This window comes from Elephas maximus, chromosome 1 (genome assembly GCF_024166365.1).
Source record: "Elephas maximus indicus isolate mEleMax1 chromosome 1, mEleMax1 primary haplotype, whole genome shotgun sequence".
Taxonomy (NCBI): domain Eukaryota; kingdom Metazoa; phylum Chordata; class Mammalia; order Proboscidea; family Elephantidae; genus Elephas; species Elephas maximus.
Window position 1 is genome coordinate 83,632,137 of NC_064819.1, and position 10,014 is coordinate 83,642,150.

At 39.4% G+C, this 10,014-nt stretch overlaps 1 non-coding gene across 1 annotated transcript; it reads right to left on the reverse strand.

Annotated features, from left to right (window-relative positions):
- Window positions 1-1,546: 1,546 nt before the first annotated feature.
- On the reverse strand, window positions 1,547-1,618 carry TRNAP-AGG (transfer RNA proline (anticodon AGG)). The gene has a single exon. It is a non-coding gene; the product is annotated as a tRNA-Pro (tRNA).
- Window positions 1,619-10,014: the final 8,396 nt, after the last annotated feature.

A 10,014-nucleotide genomic window follows, 5' to 3' on the forward strand; every position in this document is an offset into this window, starting at 1 on the left:
CAAAGTCTGTGTCTTCCTAAATACTCTTTGACTCAACAGGAGCACATACAGAGATAGAGACAGTTTTGAAACCATAAAGCATTAGAAAGTTACTAGTAGTGGACTGGAAATTCGTAGAGGTTTGCTGGTCACACAAAGCAGATGTGATAAGATTGACCCTGAAGGAACAGAGGCAGTGGCTGTTCTTTACAAAGAAAGCATTCAGTATACTTGTGATCCACTCACCTTTTGTTTGTAGTAGTCCCCCACTAAGGACGGTGTCCCAAGTCAATTCTTATGTAAGTAGAATATCTTTTTTGTTTGTTTGTTTTTGTTATTTTTGCTTTTTATTATCAATGTTTTTATAAATTTGTCCTTTATTTTCCTGGGTTTGAGGAAAATATAACATAAGAGAATATAACATATGAGAATATAACATAAGCAACATTGTAAAAAAAAAATTTTTTTTTTTTAGGACATATTACTAACGACAAGGTGTAAAAAAAAAAAAAAAAAGGCGGTGGTAAGTGCGGTTCCTTGCAGCTCAAACACAGCTTAAGTCCTGAAGTATCTGAATCCATTTTCCTTTTTGACAGAAAAAAAACTTTCGCTGCTTCTTCACATGGGCCTGCCTCCTTTTGATGTTAACTGAGGTTTCCAGTAAAGTTTTATTACAAGATTAAAAATAAGGAGGGAAATGGAGTGCGTGAGAAATACAAGAAAATTGATATTATGAAATATCAGTTGGGATGTGTTGATTCTAGTTATTTCCTCTACTTTCGTTTTAGGAAAGCTTCTAACTCCCTGACAGTCTTCGTTACCTTACCCAACGTCCAAGCCACTCGCTCGCCTAAAACGACTCCGGATCTACAGCCGTCCATCTCTAATTTTTAGACCGAGCACCGGTAGAGAAACCGGTGGGCATGCGATGGGCTTCTCTGCTTTTGCTCCGTCCTTTGGCCCAGAAAACACAATGCAGGAGAGGAAACTGCCCGCGGGATCCTTCCCCCATCCCCTTTTCTGCTTTTCGGTCTCTTTAATAATAGTACAACTGGGAGCCGCGGTGAACCACCTGTTAATGTGCATACTTTTATTTCGGGTGTTTCAAGTGATTCCGCTGGGATCCGGTAAAGTCTTCCTTCCGTTGTCACAGTCTCCTTAGGCGATATACAGTCTCACACAGCCTGTGAATGGACGAGTGTGCATGAGTGGTATGGAAAATACTGCAACTAAATCTGTATGCCTTCAAAAGAAAAAAAAGTTGTGGTCGAGTGAATTCCGACTCATAGTGGCGCTATAAACCCAAAAACCAAACCAAACCCATTGCCGTCGAGTCGATTCCGACTCATAGCGACCGTACTGGACACAGTAGAACCGCCCGATGGTTTCCAAGGAGCGCCCGAAGGATTCCAACTGCTCACTTCTTGGTTAGCAGTTGTAACAACGACCGTACTGGACACAGTAGAACCGCCCGATGGTTTCCAAAGAGCGCCCGAAGGATTCCAACTGCTCACTTCTTGGTTAGCAGTTGTAACAATTCATCACTACGCCACCAGCGTTCCAAAATGGGCTCGTCCGGGATTTGAACCCGGGACCTCTCGCACCCTAAGCGAGAATCATACCCCTAGACCAACGAGCCACTTGGTTTCTTACCGGTAAGGCTCTAATGAAGTATTTTCCCTTGAGGACAAGCCATTGTGAAGAACAGAGCACGATTTTAAAGTCCTAACTTTTCCCGCTCCCTTTGCTGGAAGAACCAGGAGATTTTTCTTTGAAGGTCAGTGAGAATGTGGTGCTGCAACTCAAGGTAAAACTCACAAAAGTCTGAGGCGCCCCCTAAAGCTGGGCCTCCAGGAGTTTTTCTCTCTTAAGCGAGTCTACTCTCCGTCTCCAGCAATAAACAATTCTAACTCTGGTACCAGCTGCAGTGACCGTTTCGACACCTAGTAAGCAGCGATTCTCTGTATCAGCCTCTTCGTTTCTCATTTTCAAGTTGTTGGTTTGCCCTGTGATCTCAATTCTCTGATGTATCTATAAAGAGCTGTGAATTTTGCCACTTTTTTCTTGTCTTGAGGATGGGAGAAATGATTTCCAAGTTCTTTACATGCCAGACTAGAAACCAGAAGTCATTAATTTTTAATCGATTGCTTGATAATGTTTTGGATACCTCAGTTTAATAAAGTATATTGTTAAAATTAAATTCATATGCTTATTTTTAGTCGTTTAATGTGGCTCCTGGAAAACTGGAAATTGCATAAGTGTCCCTCATTTATGGCTTGCATTATATTTCTGTTAGACAGCACTGGCTAGAGAAGATGGTACCTGAGTAGGTGTTGTCCTGGGAGAACCACTAGGCAGAGAGGACAGAGTAGGACCTACCCACATTTATGTTTCATATCTCACATGGACATGGAAATGTGGTCACATGCATGATCTCCTTCAATCTTTATAGCACCCAACTTTACATAGCAGTCATTGGCCGCATTTTTAAGATAATGAATGAAGGCTAACTACATTTCGGTAATTGTCCTGTGTCTCCCACCTCAATAGAATGTAAAAGGATCCTTGCTTATTTAGGCAATAAAACACTCTATGATACTCTGTCCAATCAAGTATTTCTTAAATAAAATGCAATCGTCTGAGCTGAGATGCACTGTATGACCTAACAGATAAAGTATCTGCTCCCCAATTTCTGTGCAGTCAACATCCCTATCCTCATGTTGCTTCTCACTTTGTACCAATTTTCCTTTTGCAGCTTGATGTAGTTTCTGAGGTTGGAACACTGTAGGTTATTTTCTCCTGACAGTGTCCCAGTAGTTTCCAGTGGAAAACAGATACCGGCTGTGTAAGCAAAACACTGAAAAGTAGAAGAAGAAGAAGAAAGCACATTACCTGTTATTCCTGATAAAGAATGACAAGAAAGAGGTTGATGTTAGAGTGGGAAATATGGAATATTTATACATGAGTCTTGATGACTCCACTGCCATTTGCTTTCATTGTTCAGAATTCTAGTTTCCTCCTAAAATGTTCAGCAGAATTTTTCATATAGAAATGTTTATTTTTGTTCTTTCCTTAAACAGAAATAATTTGAGATTTGGAAATTTCAAACAGGGGTGTAAGGCTGTAGGGCTGTTAGCAGCAAGAAAATTCAAGATGTTCTTAAAATTGTTTAAAAATTCAAAGACGTTCAACAAATTTCCTTATTTCAGCAATTTAATAATGGAGTGGACTCAAGATTCAAACCCAAGTTTTTTTATCACAAAAATTTTTCTTGCATACACCACATCCACGTTTGTACACTCATACAGTACAGTGATTCTTTTTCTACAGGACTTTAAACATTTCTTGCAATTAAAACCATCCCTTCTCCCCCACCTCCCCATACATAACATGAAAGTGGAAAAGAATCACAAGTATAACAAAAAGGCATTTCTTTTAAGTTGATCCCGAATCATAGGGACTCTATAGGACAGGGTAGAACTGCGTCATAGGGTTTCCCCTATAATACAGGATACACTTGCCTCTATAGAGTCTCCGCAGCTGTAATCATTATGGAACCTGACTGCCATGTCTCTCTCCTGGTGGCTGGTGGGTTCAAACTACTGATCTTCCAAGCACTTTATAAGTGCACCATCATGTAGTATATTAGAATTTCTTACCCCACAATTTCCATAGTAGAACCATCCCATAGGGTTTTCTAGGCTGCAATATTTACAGGAGCAGCTCTCCACGACCTCCTCCTGCAGAGCAGCTAGATAGATTGAACCACAGGCCTTTATGTTAGCAGCCTAGCTGGTAACCATAGTGCCACCAGGGCTCCTGGTGTTTTTCCTTTTAATTTTAAATAAAATATTCAACACTTCATGGGAGACCATATCAATATGGAAATAAAGGAGAGGACGACAAAAATATATATGTATACAACCTGGCTGAATTTGCTAAAATCAGTAAATAGTATAGTGACATATATAGGAATATATACATGTATATAGTGACATATATTGGAATATATACATGTATGTATATTTAAAAAAATTCTCGGCTGCATGGATTTACCACTCTTACTTCTATTACAATCTCCAAGCTGGGATGCAATCGTTATATAAGAAAAGGGATGGTAATAATTATGCAAAGGTCAACAAAACTGCCAAAGCTCAGGATTGAACAGGGGACTGTAGATTCCTCAGGCTGACACTCTCCCAGCCAAGCTATTTCAGCTATTTGAGGAGAGGATTTTTAGTAATCCTTTCAAAGTTCTGTTTTACCTTTTTACTTACAAGGCTCGTGTGTTTTTAAATACTGAATCTCTTTCAATATTATCTACTCACTCTCCCAAAATTATATGGGCTCTGTTGCCACTCATGTCTGAAAAATGCGATCCAATTATTGGGAACCTTTGATGGGTTCGTAGAGGAGGAGGCAGGTGAGGAAGGAGAGAAATCGTTAAAAGGGGAAGAAGCTTCTGTACCTGGTAAACTCTGGCTGTTCCATGCTCCGAATGCTGCTCAGAAAACTAATGGAATTCCAAATGAAATGCAAGAGTCTGTTCTTTATCTCCTCCCTCAGTCCTTTGTTTTCGGTCTTGCTCTTCAATGACACTGGAAAGAGGTACAGAGGATTATTGAGCACCTTAATGTGGTGGTGGCCTTCTTGCTTCAGAGTAGAAATGGGGAAACATTTAAAGGCAATGCACTGAATAATTTGTATATTTCCATATGAATCCATAAAACCTGTTTTCAAAAGGAGAAAAGAAAAGAAATGTTGGGAACTATAAACAGCAGATGAGTTGTATGGTTTCCAGCCTCCTCAAGGAAAGGACACACTCCCATTGAGCTACACCTCTCTCACTACAGGAGGGTCATGAAGATCCACCTTGAAATATTACCCCGCATTTCTAGGAAGTCTTTGCAGATCTGAATCTTGGCCAGAGAAATGCTCCACTGTTTCAAATCCCACTGGACCTTCCAATCTGGTTGCATCAGAACAAGCAAGACCAGAAGGAACAGGCTCACTTGTGCTCTATTTTGTGGTTACTGAGGAACAGAAAAAATAGAAGAATTGAGAGAAATTAAAGACGTCCTTGGACAATCTATTAACCATCTTCATTAACAGACCGTTTTGTGTTCTCAGTTGGGACTCTGTCAATTAAAAGACAGAAGGCTGAGGACCTACCCACTTATTCTTTCTACCCATTCCCGGTCTGACTCCCCACCTCAGCCTCAGCTGGCAGTACTATTTAGGATAAATCACTATACGTGAAGGCACATCTTTCCCAAAATCCTCTGACCCAGGAAATAGGGAAGGGCATCTCTCAAGGAATCCTTTCCAAACAGAAAGTTGAGAAAATCATTAGCGTCCCTGAAAGTAAAGGTGTGAAAGACAGGGCTCAATTGGGAGAGTACTAGACTAAAGCACTAAAAGTACCAAATCCTTTCCCAGGGTTGGAAACGTCCTCAATTTATGTCAAAATGATGTCTCCTTCCTGCACCAAGTCACCTGGCAACAAATACCCTCCAATACTCACTTTCTCTAGTAAATTTTCTAAAGGCCTAAGACTAGGAGAGTTGGAACTGCGTGCCTCCAACCTTCTTTGCCTTCCCCAGTGTTACAAACAATAAGACTAAAGAGCTCAACTATTTATTGAGTGAGAGATGTTTGCAAACCACGGTCAGTTCTAGAGAAACTGCTGCAATTATCGCAAAGCCTCTTTTTTTTTTTTGGCTTATAGACTGTTTACAATTTTGTGATAAAAGAGAATGTACATTTGGTACAGTAGTTCAGAAGACCAAGTCACATGGAATACAGAAAATCCTAGAGATACAGGTCTTGCGAAAAAGAAACTTTTAGGCTAGACATCTACCATTTTTTACTTCAAAGTGGGCAAGGTCTTTGGGAGAACAAGAAGGAGCATTCTGGAGGGATGAATGAGGTTGATTTACAGGGGGATATTTAAGGATAATATAAATGTCCAGAAGTCTTGGAGCACAGTCCAGGCTTTGGGGAATTATTTAATTTATATCACCGTATCTCAGTATTTTAAGTCTTTCTATTTTTTATAATTTTTATTGTGCTTTAAGTGAAAGTTTACACATCAAGTCAGTTTCTCACACAAAAATACATATACGCCTTGCTATATACTCCCAATTACTCTCCACCAATGAGTCAGCCCCCTGTCTCCCTCCGTTCTGTCTTTTCGCATCCATTTCACTAGCTTCTAACCCCCTCTAGTCTCTCATCTCCCCTCCAGACAGGAGATACCAACATAGTCTCAAGTGTCCACCTGATCCAAGAAGCTCACTCCTTGCCAACATCCCTCTCCAATCCATTGTCCAGGCTAATCCCTATCTGAAGAGGTGGCTTCAGGAATGGTTCCTGTCCTGAGCCCACAGAAGTTCTGGGGACCATGGCAACTGGGGTCCTTCTAGTCTCAATCAGGCCATTAATTCTGGTCTTTTTATGAGAATTTTGGGTCTGCATCCCATTGCTCTCCTGCTCCCTCAGGGGATCTTTGATATGTTCCCTGTCAGGGCAGTCACCCGTTATAGCTGGGTACCATCTAGTTCTTCTCATCTCAGGATGATGTAGTCTGTGGTTCACAAGGCCCTTTTTGTCTCTTGGACTCATTATTACCTTGTGTCTTGTGTCTTGGTCTTCTTCATTCTCCTTTCATCCAAGTGGGTTGAGACCAGTTGATGCATCTTAGATGGCTGCTTGCTATGTTTAAGACCCCAGACGCCACTCTCCAAAGTGGGATGCAGAATGTTAATAGATTTTGTTATACCAATTGACTTAGATGTCCACTGAAGCCACAGTCCCCAAACCCCCGCCTATGCTAAGCTGGCCTTTGAAGCATTCGGTTTATTCAGGAAACTTCTTTGCTTTTGATTCAATCCAGTTGTGCTGACCTCTCCTGTATTTTGTGCTGTCTTTCCCTTCACCTAAAGTACTTCTTATCTACTGTCTAATTAGTGAATGCCCCTCTCCCACCCTCCCCTCCTCCCCCTCTCATAACCACAAAAGAGTGTTTTCTTCTGTTTAAACTATCTCTCAAGTTCTTATGATTGTGGTCTTATACAATATTTGTGCTTTTGCAGCTGACTAATTTCACTCAGCATAATGCCTTCCAGGTTCCTCCATGTTATGAAATGTCTCACATATTCCTCACTATTCTTGATCGATGCATACTATTCCGTAGTGTGAATATACCATAATTTATTTATCCATTCATCTGTTGATGGGCACCTTGGTTGCTTCCATCTTTTTGCTATTATAAACAGTGCTGCAATAAATATGGCTGTGCATATATCTGTTCATGTAAAGGCTTTTATTTCTCTAGGATATATTCTGAGGAGTAGGATTGCTGGATCGTATGGTAGTTCTATTTCTAGCTTTTTAAGGAAGAGCCAAATCGATTTCTGAAGTGGTTGTACCATTTTACATTCCCACCAGCAGTTTATAAGTGTTCCAATCTCTCCACAGCCTCTCCAACATTTATTTTGTGTTTTTTGGATTAATGCCAGCCTTGTTGGAGTGAGATGAAATCTCATTGTAGTTTTGATCTGCATTTTTCTAATGGCTAGTGATCGCAAACATTTTGTCATGTATCTGTTAGCTCCCTGAATGTCTTCTTTAGTGAAGTGTCTCTTCATATCTTTTGCCCATTTTTTAATTGGGTTATTTATCTTTCTGTCGTTGAGTTTTTGCAGTATCATGTAGATTTGAGAGATCAGGTGCTGATCAGAAATGTCATAGCTAAAAACTTTTTCCCAGTCTGTAGGTAATCTTTTTACTCTTTTGGCAAAGTCTTTGGATGAGCATAGGTGTTTGATTTTTAGGAGCTCCCAGTTATCTATGGTTTCTTCCACATTCTTCATAATGTTTTGTATACTGTTTGTGCCGTGTATTGGGGCTCCTAACCTTGTCCCTATTTTTTCTTCTGTGATCTTTAGCATTTTAGATTTTATTTTTCGGTCTTTGATCCATTTTGAGTTAGTTTTTGTGCATGGAATGAGGTATGGGTCTTCTTTCATTTTTTTGCGGATGGAGATCCAGTTATGCTAACACCATTTGTTGAAAAGACTCTTTTCCCCATTTAACTGTTTTTGGGCCTTTGTCAAATATGAACTGCTCATATGTCAATGGATTTATGTCTGGATTCTGAATTTTGTTCCATTGGTCTATGTATCTATTGTTGCACAAGTACCAGTCTGTTTTGACTACTGCGGCGGTATAATAGGTTCTATAATCAGGTAAAGTAAGGCCTCCCACATTGTTCTTCTTTTTCAGTAATGCCTTATTTATCCGGGGGCCTCTTTCCCCTCCATATGAAGATGGTGATTTGTTTCTCCATTCATTAAAGAATGTCCTTGGGATTTGGATCGGAATTGCATTAAATGTATAGATGACTTTTGGTAGAATAGACATTTTTATAATGTTAAGTCTTCCTATCCATGAGCAAGGTATGTTCTTCCAGTTATGTAAGTCTCTTTTGGTTTCTTGCAGAAGTGTACTGTAGTTTTCTTTGTATAAGTCTTTTACATCTCTGGTTAAGATTTATTCCTAAGTATTTTATCTTCTTGGGGGCTATTGTAAATGGCATTGATTTGGTGATTTCCTGTTCAATGTTCTTTTTGTTGGTGTAGAGAAATCCAACTGATTTTTGTATGTTTATCTTGTATCCCGATACTCTGCTGAACTCTTCTATTAGTTTCAGTAGTTTTCTTGAGGATTCATTAGGGTTTTCTGTGTATAAGATCATGTTATCTGCAATAGAGACACTTTTACTTCTTCCTTGCTAATCTGGATGCCCTTTATTTCTTTAATTAGCTGAATTGCTCAAGGTAGAACCTCCAACTCAATGTCGAATAAGAGTGGTGATAAAGGGAATCCTTGTCCGGTTTCCAATCTCAATGGGAATGCTTTCAGGCTCTCTCCATTTAGGGTGGTATTGGCTGTTGACTTTGTATAAATGTCCTTTATTATGTTGAGGAATTTTCCTTCTGTTTCTATTCTGCTGAGAGTTTTCATCATGAATGGGTGTTGAACTTTGTCAAATGCCTTTTCTGCATCAATTGATAAAATCGTGTGATTCTTGTCTTTAGTTTTATTTATGTGGTGGATTCCATCAATTCTTCTTCTAATGTTGAACCATCCCTGCATACATGGTATAAATCCCAGTTGGTCAGGGTGAATTATTTTTTTGATATGTTGTTGAATTCTATTGGCTAGAATTTTGCTGAGGATTTTTGAATCTACTTTCACGAGGGATATAGGTCTATAATTTTCTTTTCTTGTGGCGTCTTTACCTGGTTTTGGTATCAGGGAGATGGTGGCTTCATAGAATGAGTTTGGGAGTATTCCGTTCTTTTCTATGCTCTGAAATACCTTTAGTAGTAGTGGTGTTAACTCTTCTCTGAACATTTGGTAGAACTCTGCAGTGAAGCCGTCCAGACCAGGGCTTTTTTTTGTTGGGAGCTTTTTGATTATCTTTTCAATCTCTTCTTTTGTTATGGGTCTATTTAGTTGTTCTACCTCAGTTTGTGTTAGTTTAGGTAGGTAGTGTGTTTCTAGGAATTCATCCATTTCTTCTAGGTTTTCAAATTTGTTAGAGTACAGTTTTTCATAGTAATGTGATTGGATTCTTTTAATTTCAGTTGGGTCTGTTGTAATATCACCCATCTCATTTCAGGTTATTTGATTCCTCTCCTGTTTCTCCTTTGTCAGTTTGGCCAGTGGTTTGTCAATTTTGTTCAGTTTTTCAAAAAACCAGCTTTTGGTCTTGTTGATTCTTTCAATTGTTTTTCTGTTTTCTATTTCACTTAGTTCAGCTCTAATTTTTATTATTTGTTTTCTTCTGGTGTCTGTGGGTCTCTTTTGTTGCTCTCTTTCTATTTGTACAAGTTGTAGGGATAATCCTTTGATTTTGGCCCTTTCTTCTTTTTGGATGTGTGTATTTATTGATATAAATTGGCCTCTGAGCACCGCTTTTGCTGTGTCCCAAAGGTTCTGATAGGAAGTGTTTTCATTCTCATTGGA